Source organism: Sturnus vulgaris, chromosome Z (assembly GCF_052056855.1).
Source record: "Sturnus vulgaris isolate bStuVul1 chromosome Z, bStuVul1.hap1, whole genome shotgun sequence".
In the NCBI taxonomy this organism is placed as follows: domain Eukaryota; kingdom Metazoa; phylum Chordata; class Aves; order Passeriformes; family Sturnidae; genus Sturnus; species Sturnus vulgaris.
The window spans coordinates 6131660-6143162 of record NC_142283.1 but is presented as its reverse complement, the minus strand read 5'-3'; the positions used below and the strand labels follow the sequence as shown (position 1 = coordinate 6143162).

General features: G+C 43.5%; 1 protein-coding gene across 1 annotated transcript in view; it reads left to right on the top strand.

Moving 5' to 3' along the window:
- Positions 1-3705: 3705 nt before the first annotated feature.
- The window catches only part of MEGF10 (multiple EGF like domains 10), an 82613-nt gene continuing 74815 nt past the window's right edge, over positions 3706-11503 (top strand). Inside the window, exon 1 of the mRNA XM_088155891.1 lies at positions 3706-3771. The gene's annotated coding sequence lies outside the window, so the exon portion shown is untranslated. The remainder of the gene's footprint in view (positions 3772-11503) is intronic.

Sequence of the window (11503 nt, the reverse complement as noted above, 5' to 3'; positions counted from 1 at the left end):
CAGGATCAGAAGGAAGGCATTAGGCTGGTGTCACAGATCCTGGGCTGGGCACCTTCATCTCGAGAGAAGGTCCACGGGGTGGTGAGGCTGGTACTTCATGGTCTGGTGACCCTGGCAGGAAGGCCGCCAGATGTGAGAGGGCCTTTTTGATCGACTGGATCAAAAGGGAGGATTTGATTTTGTTGTGAAGTATTTGAGGGTTGACGGCTTGTCATAAAGTGCTGAAGTTTCTGTTTGATGCTTGGTTTATTTTGGGATTGGCTATTTTGGTGACTGTGGTGCTCAGTTTGAAAAACACCATTTTTATTTTGTTTTCTGCTTGAGTTTGTTCATTTATACCTCCGCCATTTTATTTTACTCCTGACAATTTGAGCGGTACCTCCTCCATTTTGTGTTACCTCTACCATTTTGTTTTGATTAGGGCTGCATCGATGAGAATATGGGAAAGGGAAAACCGGACTGGTCCCAGGGGAGAAGAAAAATTACCTGAACACCCACCAGACTGGGATCCTAATGAAGAGAAAGGGAGAAGGGAAAGGAGGGATTATAGGACTCTAATCTCAAGAGGGATATGAGAGGCAGTTCCAAGAGCTAGCAATGCTAAACTAGCATTTGATAACCAGCAGGAGAAAGATGAATCACCCAGTGCATGGCTTGAGAGATTGAAAAGGAATTTTCAATTGTAGTCCAGTGTGAACCCGGAAAGTCTGGAAAGTCAAGTTTCAATAAAAATTAAATTTGTAACAAAAGCCTGGGGGGACATTAGAAGGAAGTTAGAAAAACTGGACGATTGGCAAGAAAAGAGTTTGAATGAGTTATTAAGAGAAGCACATGAACTGTAAAATGTTATGTTTTTAACCTCTGGTATTTCTTATTGCAGATCCAAAAGTCCGAAAAATAGAACATGCTCCCATACCTCTAGCAATTAGACCCTAAAAGACAGAAGAAAAAGGTTGATACAGAAGGGGAGTAAGCTCCTGTAATAGTGGATGGTAAGACTCTTGCAGTGGGGGGCAAGACTTGATCAAGGTACACCTTTTTCCACAGAGAGTCATGGATCCTCTAAAAGAGGAGGGGAGACATGGGTGGGAAGGTGCCCTGTACTGGATCTCTGCTTATACTGGCCCTCCTATTGATGAGCACTCAAAAAGGAGGAGCTGCATCTTGTGATGTGTTACTCTCCCTTGTATGCAGGAGATTCCTGGATAGCTGTCCTCAGAACTCACACCAATCCAAGTCCCAACTGTGTCAACTATTTGCAATTAACAACTTGTATAGAGGATGGCAAAACCTATGGGCTATTTGAAAATATAGGGAATTTTAAACAAAAATTAATGGGGGAATGTCCTATGAAACAAAAATTGATCTGTTTTGAAAAGAAACCTAGAAAACAAGGAGTTAATGGAGAGAACTACGAGCCTGATTTAATTTGGGAAAAAGAAGTAAAGGAGATCATCAAAAAGGAACCTGAAATTCACAGAATTGGGGGGAAAATCTATTTTTGGACCTGTCGGAAAAGATCAGCCATGAGTTTAACGTCACTAACTGTTAGGTACGTGGTGATACCCGAATGGTGGAAATCTGGCCATGGGAAGGGATCCCTTTAATCCCACAGGACATATTGAAATTATTAGAGAAATGAAAACCTGGACCAGATGAATGATCAGAAGAGGAAACCTGCAGCCTGAAGTCCAAAGTAATTGGTAAAAAATGTATCTGGAGAAAAGGCTCAAAACATCATCTATGTAGGTGAGGTACATTGCAAAAGATATTATGTATATGATGATACCCATCAGTGGCGGCTTCCAAAACAATCAAATTTATACTGGTCAAGGAAGCAAAAACATGGCTGTTCATATTTGAGAGGGAAAAAGTATACAAATGTATCACCAGAGAACCCAATCCCTTTTTAGATGATCCCCAGATATCAGAATTTTGGAATGGAAAAAGTGCTAGTAAGGAAAAACAACGACAATTCTGGAGAGCTCCAAAGGGACTCTTTCGGCTTTGTGGAAAGATGGCTTATGTAAATCTCCCAAAGATTGGTCAGGTAGCTGCACCCTCAGCATTATAAAACCATCCTTTTTCATGCTCCCCCAAGTCGAAGGGCAACATCTGGGACTACCCCTACATGATGAGTTAGCCAGAAAGAAGTACAAATAGGAGGATCTCAAAAGTGGGGGGATGAAGAGTGGCCACCAGAAAGAATTATAGCAACCTATGGCCCTGCCACCTGGGCCCAAGATGGGATGGGGATGTGGGGTATAGAACCCCAATATATATGTTCAATAGGATAATCTGGCTACAGGCATTGTTAGATATGGTCTCAAATGAATCCACTTTTGTTGTGGATTTACTTTTGGCTCAAGCCTGCCAAATGAGAACTATAATCTATCAAAACAGATTGGCACTAGATTATTTATTAGCCAAAGAAGGAGGGGTGTGTGGGATATTCAATTCATCTGAATGTTCTGTGGCAATAGACGACCATAGTGACATTATCAAAAATATAACGTCTAATATCAGAAAATTAACCCACGTTCCTATTCAGAGATGGACCCCATTATTAAAAACGAATTGGTGGGATAATCTTTTTAAAGGGGAGCGGTGGAGAAAAGCTTTCATAACTGCCGGTGGTGCACTAATTAGTGTTGTTCTTCTTCCTTGTATAATACCCTGCTTGATCCGAGTAATCACGAGGACCATATTGCGCTCCCTCGAATTGAGCTTTAAAAATTGACTGACTAATAATGAAGTTGGACAGGTAAGACCTATACAAATAGATCAACGACAAGAAAACCCAAACTGAGAAACTGCAAAACACGTTTGTAAGACACGGACCCTGCGGTAGCACCCACAGACCCCGCGGTAGCACCCACAGACCCTGCGGGCCCTCGGCACCCCCACAGCCCGGGCTGGGGCACGCCCGGCACACAGCGAGCCCACAGGGCCTGCCGGGCACAGCAGCCTCCGCACCCCCACAGCTCATGGGCATGGGGGAAAAGCTGTATGGGGTGCCATGGCCGGGCTTTAGTAGCACGGGGGGCTACAGATCTGGCTCCTCTCAGAAGGTGCTGGAACGTTCCTCCCCGTCCCGGCCCGAAGACGGGCCCGCCGCTGGCAAAGACCCAGCCAAGCAGCGACCGTATGAACAGCGACAGCATGTTGGAATGGGGAAAAAATAAACCAAAAAAAGAAGCAACACTTCTTGTGCAATGAGGATCTTAAATACACTAGAACATATTTAAGTGCAGAAGTCGCTGTGATCTTCCTTTCCGTAGCAGTTCTGTAGAGGAGCACATGACGTTTGTTTCTCTTTAAATGTGCTCCTGACGGGGCTGAGGATCAGCCCCTCATGGCCGGATCTAAGCATTTAGTCGTTTGAAAAGACGATTTCACTCCTCGACCACCTGCTGGGTAGGTCCCTATCTTTCACTAGGCTGAATAAAAAAAAATGACCTCTGAGGTCCCTGTGTAGCTCGCACTTCGCCTGCAAGTAGTGGACGGCCGCGATTTCGGGAACTGAGTGAAGGACTGAGGGAAGACACCGTCCACCCGGTACTGGTGCCCCGAGCGAGACTGACGCTGGCAGAGCGGTAAGTGGTTAAAATGTCCGTGGGTCTGGCCGGGGGCGGTCCGGGGCAGGCGGAGGAGGGGCTGATCCCCGCCGGCCCCGCCGCTCACACCGCCCCTCGCTCGAGTGCCGGCGGCGGCGGCTCCCGGCGGCGGCTCCCGGCGGTCGGTCGGACGGGGAGGGTGCCCGAGGGACAGGTAGGCACTGAGCGGTCCCATCCCGTCCCATCCCGTCCCATCCCGTCCCATCCCATCCCATCCCGCAGGTGCCGGGCGCGGCAGCCTCGGGGAAGAAGCGGGGGCGAGACGGCATCGCTCCCGCAGCGGGGCTTGCCCTGGGCAGAAGCATCCTCCGGGGAGCGGATGGGATGCGGGGCTGCCCGCGGTGCCTCCGCCTTTGCAGAGCATTCAGGCGTGTTTGTCCCCGCGTTTGTGTGGGGTGACCGGGATGGTGGGGCGGGATGCGGGAGCGCTCCTGCGGTCCCGAGCTCGGACGAGTCGGTTCAGGTTCTCCTCGGAGCACTTTTTAAATTTTTTTTTTTTCTCTGCTAAGTGTCTGTTTCTAAAGTTTACCCTTCGTTTTCATGGAAGGCTTTTGGTAGTCCTGAGCAGCAACTGGAGCGAGTATATGCACTGGAATAGAGGAATACTTGTGTATAGGTGTAAATTAACATGACCTGCACATGAAAACGCACATCTGTTTAATACCTTGATTTCCTTCCAGCATGTGTCCTTCAGCAGAAGCTGACTAGGGAAATGCTCAGTTGTGTGGTATTCTGCACAGATTTTCTTTTGGCGACAGTAAGAGTAGCGTAAACATTTCCTATTTTGTCTTTCAGCCAAGGAGTAGGTTCAATCTGGAAATGTAGGCACAAATCAATTAGGAAAAATGCGCAGCTGCTTTTCCTCGAATGAGCTGGGAATGGAGAGCTTTTGGTAATCTTATTAATACTTAAATGTTGCTGCCAGTCATGAGAAGTAAAATGTCGTTAAAGCGAACACGAACAGGCATTTCCTAGAATCACATACAGCTCTGAAGTTCTTCCTAAGTACCAACTTCTTACTATAGAGTGAGCTTAAAACCTCACTTCGAACGTGTCATTGGTATAGAAGATGCTTCATAGCTTATTTTATCAAGTTGGTAACTGAGTTTTGGCAGCTTTGTATTAGAAAGTTGATTAACATAATGATCTATATTGGAAAAATACTTTCATCCAGCATCTTGAAGAACAAAGAATAAAAAGGTCAAAATGACAACCCTGGAGAGTAGCATTTGTTTCCCAGCAGATAAGCTGCAGACTTTTGCTGAAACATCTTAGATTCTTTGATTGAGCAGCATGTCTGATGTGAGACTGAAACTGAAAGCTGGCTTCAGTTGCTGTGTCAACATCCCTTAATGGTTTTTGTGCCCAGTAGCACAGTACTTGGAGGAAAGCATATGTAATTAGATGTGTGTGTTCTTCTAGAAGTGGAGGCTGTGGGAGGTGCAGCTATCTGAGCTGAAGACAGAATTTAGGAAAACACCAGGTTGGGTGGCCAAATAACTCTATCGCTTGCTACTTAGTGACCCTGCAAATGAAATAGTATTAGCATGTCTAGTTTGATTTGCCATCTCAAAAATCTAAAAGACCAGCTGAGCAGGTGTGCTCCTGCCTTTTTAATGAACTGGATAAACTGTAATTTAAGGACCAAGTTGCTGCTTGCTTACCTGTGTAACTCATGCACCTGCACAGCATCAGTATATGGAACCTTATGTAATAAATTTTATTTAATTTTTCTTGTGCAGCCAATCATGTGGCCTTGTCATACAGTCAGATGTGTGGTGCTCCCATAGGGGGTGAATCAGTGGCATCATATTAGTATTGACTGCTAATATGCTATGGAGGTGCCATGGCTTTGTCTAGGCTCCTTAGTGTGGGATTTTAAGTCTGGAGTGTTACAAGTCTCTGATAGAAAAGAGCAGCTCGCAGGACTGGCTGTGAAATTTGTGCTCTTGCTCACTGATTATAGTCCGTATCTGGCAAAAAAAGATTTCGAAACTGCAGGCAGCTCAGTGACTTGTGTGAAGTCGGCTGTGTCCACTTAATTTCCCTGGAAATAGGTTTCCCCTTTTTTGGTGTATCAGGTGGTAAAACAGTCCAGAGGTGACACAGTTCTCCAGGGGCAGGGCTGTGCATGCCAGGTTTGAGTCCCCACAGACAGAAACTACTGCCCTTGCATTGGTGGGGGGGAAGGCCTTAGCTCTTTATATATAAATTTCACTATTTAGGTGTTTCTCTAAAACTCGGATAGCTAATGCCATAATTTTAAGTGCGGCTGATGGGGTTGGAGTGGGCACCTGTAGGACCTGTCCAGGGGTTGCAGTGTTACGTGGGCTGTTTTAAGGTGAGCAGAAGGGTATAAACAAGTGAACAATCCTTTGGTGACTTGCATAACCATGTTTTCCACAATCAGCTGTTCGGCTCTATGGGTACACACACCCCTAAGGAAGCAAGTGCAGTTAACAAAAGCAATTAACTCATGTATGCAAAGAACACAGGAACTGTGCATTAACATACTTAAGTTTGATTAACATCTAGCAGAGTTTGGAGTGGGCTTTTGACTGCAGCTGGTAAGGATCCCTTGAATTTACATTCAGATTACTTGGCAGGAGTTTTGCATGGTTTCTCTACATTGCTTTTTCTTGTCTAGGCATTTTCACTTATTACGGGAAGCAAGTGGCTTTTGAGGAAGATAAAAGCCAGATTCTTTGTGTATGCGCCAGAGTTTTAGTCTAAAGACATGTTGGTTTATAAACCCCAAAGTTATGTAGATAGAATGATAAGATGGATGTGATCCCTTTTTTAAAAATTTATTTTAATGGAACACAGTGTAGGGGAATAGTGTTTCTTTAGGTATGGACAGGAATGGTGTGGTGAAATGACAATGAAAATTCTTACATCCTTACTCGTGTTAAGTGGTGTCTTCCTTGATGAATGATGCCAGTGGAATCAGATTTCAGTTTGTAGTTACATTACAGACTCAATGCCAGGAAGTTCATCTTGATTTTTGATATTAACAGATTAGTTTGTCAGTAATTAGTACTGACTTCATATGTTCTAGTCAGCTTAGCATAAACGTAGATATAACTGCAGTATTTTTTCATATGTGAGAAGAATCTGTCTTGATATTCCAATTCTTTTTTTTTACTTATAAAAAGAGTATGTATTATCTAAAGCCATCTGTCAGAAGACTAGGAGTAACATTCTGGGGCGGGATTTGATTTACTAGAATATCTTTATTGATTGTGTCAGCATTCATGCTAATTAACCCATTCAAACTGTCTGGTCTTTAATTGATGTTTTGCCTGTGTAAGGATTTGTGGTTCATGCCTTTGGATGTACACATTAGGTTTATATTAAAATGTGGACAGCCATCTCTTCCAGTTTTATCAGTGTCTGTCTGTCAGAGAAATTAGCCCATAGTCAGCAGTGAGATACTACTTCTGAGCTCTTTTGATGTGAAAGACAATGTAAAGATACAGCAGAAAACATAATTTTAACTTTGATACTCACTTGCTGTGTGACCTCAGGAAAGAAATTTAATCGTTTTTCTGTTGCTGTAAAAGAACACCCTTCTCACCCTACCATATCACTTTTGTTGAACACTCAGAGGTGCAAGTGTGTGCAGAATTATTTTCTCAAAGAAATGTAAAGGCTTCGTATCAGTGTGTCATTTTAGAATTAGGATCACTGGCACAAAGAGCTGCAGCTTGTATGGCTCCAGTGTCCAGCACTGCAGCCACAGGAGATGTGCAACAGCACAAGAACAATAGCAAAAAATGATCTTGCCTTTTATAATCTAAACCCCAAGACAAAAGGCAAGAGGAAATAAGGAGATACAATGAAATAATGAAGACAGCTGTCAAGCTAAAGTCATGCTATTTTTCATCAAAAGTCAATGGAAATTCATACATTTAAAGGGACTAATAATAGCTCGTTTTTAGATGAGAGTTTTCAAATAGGAGGCAGTGAAGAAGTATTTCTTTGTAATATCAATATATTGCCAATGATGGCTGGAACCAAGGCCTTGCCGAACAAAGGGCCAACATCTTGTAAAGTACTGGAAGTGCTGGGCGTGGGAAGAGACCAGGAAAGGCAAGGGGCATTCAGAGAAGTCATGAGCTTAGGGTGATGCAGAAGGTGAATTTGTCAGGCTGTTCAGGAGGAGACCAGCAGGGGTTTGTGGTCTGGGTAGAATTGTCCAGGCAAGAGTCAGGGTGGTCCTGACCCATCGTGGTGGTGTTTCTCTGGGGAAGTGCTCAGCTGGAAGGGTCTGCTCAAAGCAGCACTGGAGGTTGTAGAGAGGGAGGAAGGCTGGCTCAGACTCCTTAATAAAGAAATATTATCCAGAGGAGGGTAATGTGTGTTTAAGGTACGTGGCACATGTATGGGCAGTAGCAGGGTGGAACACCAGATCAGGGCTCAGAAGAAGTTACATTACTTTGATGGACTGCAAAGGAAAGGAAAATGCACCTGACAGAAGATGGTACACGAGCTGGTAGCTTGTTGTTCCATGCACAACCCCATTTCTTTCAGAAGAAGCCACTGCTTCCCAAAGTTTTCTGCACATCACAGGAATTATGTCATGAATGCTTCCCACACAGTGCCTGTTTCCTTCAGGGGTAGGTCCTGTAAGTCCTCTTCAGAGTGAATAGTGTTGTATTTCAAGGGTAGCTGTACAAGAAAAACATTTCCAGTGCAAAATTATTCAAGAGACAGTATGGGCAGGAGGATGTTGTTCTTAACATGGTTTGGTCTCAGCCCTGTCACAATACTTTCCATTAATGAAAACAGAGACATCTGTACAGGGTTTCAATGAGTTCAGCTTGTTCAAAGCAAATTTTGAAGTTTCTCCTATATGGAAGTCTTGTATATATCTATTTCTTAAGAGGGTTTTTTTTGGCAGGGGAAGAGTTGGGTGTTCTTGGCGAATTTAAAGGATTTCCAGAGCAAGTAGTAAAATAACTTTGTCACCTGGCAAGTTACTTGTCTTGCCTTGTTGCAATGTTTTGATTTTATCTCGCAGACATTTTTCTGAAGTACAGGAGAAAAATAATAAAGGTGGAGATAACTTTGACTTGAGATTTTCTTTTTCCCTATCCCTCACTGCTATTTGGAGCACAATTCTCTGTTGTCATAGGGCTTAGGAAAAATGATTTAAAGTGATTTAAATAAATGATGGCTATGTTACATTACTTGTCTCGCTCTTCATGTGGCCCATAGAGAAGCTTCATAATTGGTTGATTTGGATGAGAGCTTTTGAATCCTGATTTTTAAAGTTTCAGCGTTGCTGGGCTGATTAACTAAAGAGCAGCAAAAGAGTTTCGATCGCCAGGCTCTGCCAAAAGGAGCCCCCAAAGTGAGTGTTTTGTGTGAAAGCATGCCTTGCAGTTTGAGCCCAGAGTGACAATGATTGTAACACAATGCTGCTCATGTGACAGTGAGACAAAGAGGCCATTATGCACGGCTGGCTGGCATCAGATCCTCCAAAAGCCAATAGTCAGACCAAGCTTGATCACCCTGAGAAATGTGAACACACTGGAAGCACTTGCATGTTAAAAAAAGAGAAAAAGACATGTGTGTTTGTGTGTGTGTGCATGCCAAGGTCTGGTTAAGTTTTAAGTACAAAATGACATAATTGATTTGTTTATGTTTTTTTGGAAGCTGCTGTCAGGAATCAGCAAATAACATCTAACATAGCGTTGAGAGCAGACATAATGGGAATAAGATGGAGTATGCCAACAGGCCAAGTGCATCTTCCACTTCCTTTGCTTCTTTGCTCCACTGCTTCCTCCTGTGTGCTTTTGAGCATGTGTGGCTGAGTTTTAGTTTCCTCTAAAGTGTTTACAAAATTTTGGACCACGTTGCTCTGCCAATACACACATCTCATGATCACTGGAACCTAAGCACAAATAATGGCAATATGTGTTTGTAGGAAGCATCTGTTTGGTGATTTATAAACCCTCTTCAGAGGGTTCAAGAGCACTTGATACACCAAGAAATGTCCCTGACAGGTTGTAAAGCTGTGGCAGTCTTGGTCCCAATGGCAGCAGGGCTGGAAATCTACTGAGTAAGTAGGATACAGCAGCAGGAGTGGAGAACTCTTCAATTAGAAAGGTATTTGTTTAAAAACAACTGGTTTGCCTTTGCAGCCTTGAGCACATGGGAGGTGGCACCTGATGATGGCCAGAGTCACTGGTGATCACACTCTGCCAAGAGGTTTGGCCTACTCCCTAACTAGTTCTGTATGTCACTTCTCCTTTTTACTGTTTTCCTATAATAAGAACTTCACAATCTGCCCAGCTGCCTGAATCCCTCACTCTGTCACCACCGAAAATCAGAGGCTGCCTCTTTCATATTCTCTTTTTGCTATGAAAACCCCACTTAACTCTCTGGACTCCTTCCCTCCCAACTTCCTCCTGCTAGACAGTGAAAGCACGAAAGCCAAATGATGATTTGGGCCCCTTTTTCCGGAGCTGTGTGTGGGCTCCTCAGGATCTGGGGGAGCTCCCTCGGGATGGAGCACTGGACAGGATATTTACCAGCAGCACCACTGGCTCCCCCGTTCAGCTCGTGCCTCTGCTCGCTCCGTAATGGAGCTTTCCTGCCTCTTTAATCCACGCCACTTGTGGGTGACCTGAGCAAACCCTGTGGGAAGACAGAAGGCCTGTTGTGTGTTTGTAGAGCAGTTGCTCGGAAGCTGATGTACAGCTGTGGCTGGGCTTGTTTGGAAGTGAAGAGTAACTTGATATTTTAATTTTTTTTTTCTCCGTCTTCTTTTTTTTTTCCCCCCTCCCCAGACTGATATTGCAGATAACAACTGTTTATGAAGAGTACCTGCCAGTGAGATTGAAATGTGTATTTTAAATTGAGAGGCAGAGTTCATGAAGATTTTATTAGTCTGTAAAGAATGTAATTTCTGGTTTTGTTTTGTTTTTTTTAATAGATTAATTTTAGCTGGTTTCATTTCTTTTAAAATAAAAGGCATAAATGTACGCCTTTTATTTTAAAAGAGGCTGAGGGTCCAGTTTTCTTACTTGCATTGAGTAAACCAGGAGTGACTCAAGTGAGATCACTGAACTTCCAGAGTAACTGAGGTGAAGTTCATGATGCCAGACCCATTGCTCGTGCATTTTAGGATCTAAGAAGACACACACATCTATGCCATCCAAATATATGCAAGCTGCCTCCATCAAAGCCAGAACAACTGACCTCTTTTAATAGATAATTAAATTTTCTTTTAGACAAAAATTTTCTTCTAGGTGAAAGTGGAATTGCCATGCGATTGATGGACTCTGCTGAGCGTGCATATGGTGCTCTTTGTGCTTTAGGGTTGGTTTGGATTAAAGGCACTACCCATTGCAGATTCTGCAGGTATGCCACTGGCCTCCATCACTTTAAAAGAGAGGATGGTGCTGAACAAAAAAAAATCACTACTTCTAGGGAACTTGTTTAAACTCTGAACCCACAAAAGACTGCATTTTTAATTATTGAATGAGAAGATTGAGTGAGTAGCTGTTGAAAGCATAAAACAAAAACACAGCAAGAGGGAAGTTGCCTTGTTTTAAATATCCCCACTGCTTGTCAGTAGATTTTTCCATCTCCATAACCCATTTCAGAGAGCTGTGAGACGTAATCTCTTCTCTGGAACAATATTGTTCCTCTGCAACTTTAATGCACTTTTTAGATATGCTCCATTCTTTCTTGCTGAACAGTAGTTCATGCCAATTTGCATTATGTATGAATAATGACAGCCAGGATATGCATTCATGGTAAGTGAACCTCAAAGGATGCTGCAGTAGTTTGGGGTTCTGGTCTGCACCACCAATATGTAGGAGAAGATTTTTTTTGTGTGCTTTTGCAGATTGCCGACCTTCCTGTGCATATTT